At 38.5% G+C, this 3,724-nt stretch overlaps 1 pseudogene; it reads right to left on the bottom strand.

Moving 5' to 3' along the window:
* Nucleotides 1-2,538: 2,538 nt before the first annotated feature.
* Nucleotides 2,539-3,186, bottom strand: LOC122108209 (annotated as a pseudogene).
* Nucleotides 3,187-3,724: the final 538 nt, after the last annotated feature.

The raw sequence follows: 3,724 nt of genomic DNA, 5'->3' as shown, positions 1-3,724 counted from the left end.
GGAAAAGATGTATAATTTAAGCTATTGAATCCATATGGAATTTTCTGACATCAATGTGGTCTTACTCCACAATTTCACTGGCTCCAAGACCAGGTGACCAGTTGTGGGAACTAGGCAGTGCCAGCTCTGAACTGTGGTGGAACTTGAAGTATACTTTTCAGAGATGGCAATGAAGCTCAGCCTGTTTCCTGGTGTTCAGTTTCCAAGGACTTAGAGAAGCTTATGATTCTAGACGAAGACTGTAAATAAATTTGAGATTTAAGTAAGAAACATAGCCCTGAATAGCTCTGGGTTTACATATCCCTTTTCTTCTCCTCTACCTCCTCTCCTTTCCTTTACCAGACTGTCCCAACATGACACAGAACTATAGAACAGAGAAATGTGGAAAATCAGTCCTAAATTTTTCTGATAGAATGTAGAGCAGGTAGGAATGATGCTGAGTTATAAAAATCAGTACAGCACCCTTTGGATTTTACAAAATCAATAATATTGCTCTGGAGACAGATGCTTGAAAAGTCCCTGTGATTTACACAGTATCACTGAACTTATTTTAACATGATTAGGGGGGTAACGTTAAAGTCATGCATCTTTCTCCACATTTTAAATAGTCCAAATAATCTGTGAAAGAGATTTCCTTTAGATTTTTTTTTTGGGTCCAGTGGTGGGGCCTGAACTCTGGGCCTGGGCGCTGTCCCTCAGCTCTTCAGCTCAAGGCTAGCGCTCTACCACTTGAGCAACAGCGCCACTTCCGGCTTTTTTCTTTTTGCTTATGTGGTGCTGAGGAATCAAACCCAGTGCCTCAGGCATGCAAGTCAAGTGCTCTACCGCTGAGCCACCTTCCCAGCCCCTCCTTTAGATTTTTTTATCTTTTACTTTCCCAATGTAGATAATGAGGTGCTTATAACGAAAGGTCAGGCATCAACCAACTGCTACAATTCTTATTTTAGGGCTTGAAAAGATGAGATTGACACTGGAAGAAAGATTGTAGGGAATGAAGATTCTGGATTAAAGAGTAATTATAGAGTTCAGCAGGCTAGGTAAAATGCTCTTTGTGTTGTCATCAAATGCTCCTTTAAGAGAAGTAAAGGAAAGGACAGAGAAAGTGGAATGCACATTCTGTCCCATCATGGTGTCTCTCTGAGACCACATGTTTATCAGTCATTTTAGGGGTAGGATTGGTAATTTTCAGACAAATTTGTAGTATAGAAACTGAGCTTTGTTATATTGTACATTACAGTAATGCTATTAAATGAAGAGTTTTCCATTCATGTTGAGTGTTGTTACACTTTAGGAACTTGACTTTTTTTTTTTTGGGTCCAGTTGTGGGGCCTGAACTCTGGGTCTGGGCACTGTTCCTCAGCTCTTTAGCTCAAGGCTAGTGCTCTACCACTTGAGCCACAGAGCCACTTCCAGCTTTTTTCTTTATGTGGTTCTGAGGAATCGAACGCAGGGCCTCATGCATGCAAGGCAAGTGCTCTACCACTGAGCCATTTTCCCAGCCCCAGAACTTGACCTTTTTTGAATAAATGAATATCTATAAGTAGATAGATAGATAGATAGATAGATAGATAGATAGATAGATATACACAAAACTATAATTTCTTGCCCTGGTTCAGGGTCTTGAATTCAGGGATTGAGGGCTGTTGCTGAGCTTATTTTGCTCAAGACTAGTGTTCTATTGCTTGAGCCATAACTCCACTTCCACCTTTTTGGTAGTTAATTGCAGATAGGAGTCTCACAGACTTTATTGTCTTGGCTGGCCTTGAACTGTGATACTCAGATCTCAGCCTACTGGATAGAATGAACTATCAGTGCCTGTCATAAATACAATTAAAAAAATTAAGCTTCATTATTCTGCTAATGCTCAGTCACCTTAATTTCTCCCTTTCTCTCTCTCTTCCCTTTCTTCCCCTTTCTTCCCCTTTCTCCTCTCTTTTCCTTCTTTCTTTTTCTTTCTTTCTTTCTTTCTTTCTTTCTTTCTTTCTTTCTTTCTTTCTTTCTTTCTTTCTTTCTTTCTTTCTTTCTTTCTTTCTTTCTTTCTTTCTTTCTTTCTTTCTTTCTTTTCCTTCCTTCCTTCCTTCCTTCTTTCCTTCCTTCCTTCCTTCCTTCCATCCTTCCTTCCGTCTGTGTTTCTGTCTTTCTGTTTTCTTTTTTCTTTTTGCCTGTCATGGAGTTTGAAGTCAGGCCCTTAGGTTCTTTTGTTCAAGTCTAACACTCTACCACTTGAGCTACAGCTCCACTACCAGATTTTAATTTATTGGAGGTAAGAGTCTCACAGACTTTCCTGCCCAGGCTGGTTTCAAACCATGATCCTCAGATCTCAGCCTCCTGAGAAGCTAGGATTATAGGCATAAACCACTGTTGCCTGGCCACCATTTTTTACTAGTAATAAAAATACCATTTTTCTGAATTAAAATTAATAAAATAGTTGGTATTTCCTTTTTAAGCCATAGAAACAACACAAATTTCAAACCAAGCTGTAGTTATCCCTTGAAACAAAGACACACCCCTACACAAAGGGCCCTTGATTTCTTATGGTTACATTGTTAATTCTATTATAGCACTTACAGTGTCATTACTACTATTTTTCAGGGCTCTAGACTGCCTTTGGTCTGTACACATTTTCTTGTGATAAGACCAAATCGATTTCCTTAACTTCCACATCTGTTTCATTACCTATTTCTCTTCACTCTTGCACAGTTGGATTTTGTGTGTTTCCTTGAATGTTTGAGACAGCACCGCCTTGAACTTTGAATTTCTCATCAGCTGCTAACTGTACTTCTGAGATAAATCTTCAATGTTGGCTTTCTGGAAACTTCATCGATATCAGAAACTGGTCTCTTGTAGACATCTGGTTTTGTGCTGACAAAGAGGGCATTCTTGGATTTTCAGATGGTGACTCCCATAACTCCAGTAACTCCCGTAACTTGTCAAAGACCCAAATTGAACATAGCCTTTAGTTTCTTCTATTTACTCCAACTGTTTTGCTCTGTGGACTGGTTCTTTTTCAATTTCTGCTGGCACTGCCAGTTGGGCTTGTTGTATAGTTGCTTGTTTGGGGTCACATTCCTTAAGCTCTGTTACTGATTCATCACCATTAGATTATCTTCCAGACCCTGTCTCAGCCTGGGACAACAGTATTTCCTGCTCCGTGGCAGGAATGGTCTCTGTGGCTTCATTGAGCATTTTTCATGAAGGATATAGGGCCAAGATGGTGGCAGTGAGAGAGCTAGTCACAATGTGACCTACATCTGCTGCCTATGTTGGTATTTCTCACATTTGTATATTGTTAAATGTAATTTCTTTTTTTAAAATGTAATTTCTACTTTCTACTTTTGTGTGTTTTTTCTTTTGCTGTATTGGAATATTATTGGGATAAAACTTTAATATTCACAATGACAAGTAAATGGGCAGACATTGTTAAAACTTCTGGGAAAACAATCCTTCTCTTATTTTACCTTAACACTTTATAAATTTTACTAATAAACTATTTTATGAGAGTGACATAGAAGTAATTACAATATATCAATTGAAATGAATAAAGAAAATCACTATTCTAGGATTATTTTAGGAAAAGGGGACACCTCACACACCCATAAGAAATGTATTTTCATCTGGAGAAATCCACATGTCCTATGAGAACCATAGTTTACCAACGGTTTATGAATATGAATGCTTCAATACAAGTAACCCTTCTCAGGGAAACTGAGCATTTTGATACTAG

The sequence above is a fragment of the Dipodomys spectabilis genome, unplaced genomic scaffold (genome assembly GCF_019054845.1).
Source record: "Dipodomys spectabilis isolate Male_0828 unplaced genomic scaffold, ASM1905484v1 ptg000054l, whole genome shotgun sequence".
NCBI classification, from domain to species: Eukaryota; Metazoa; Chordata; class Mammalia; order Rodentia; family Heteromyidae; genus Dipodomys; species Dipodomys spectabilis.
The sequence above is the reverse complement of the archived record's forward strand: the minus strand, read 5'-3'. Positions and strand labels throughout refer to the sequence as shown.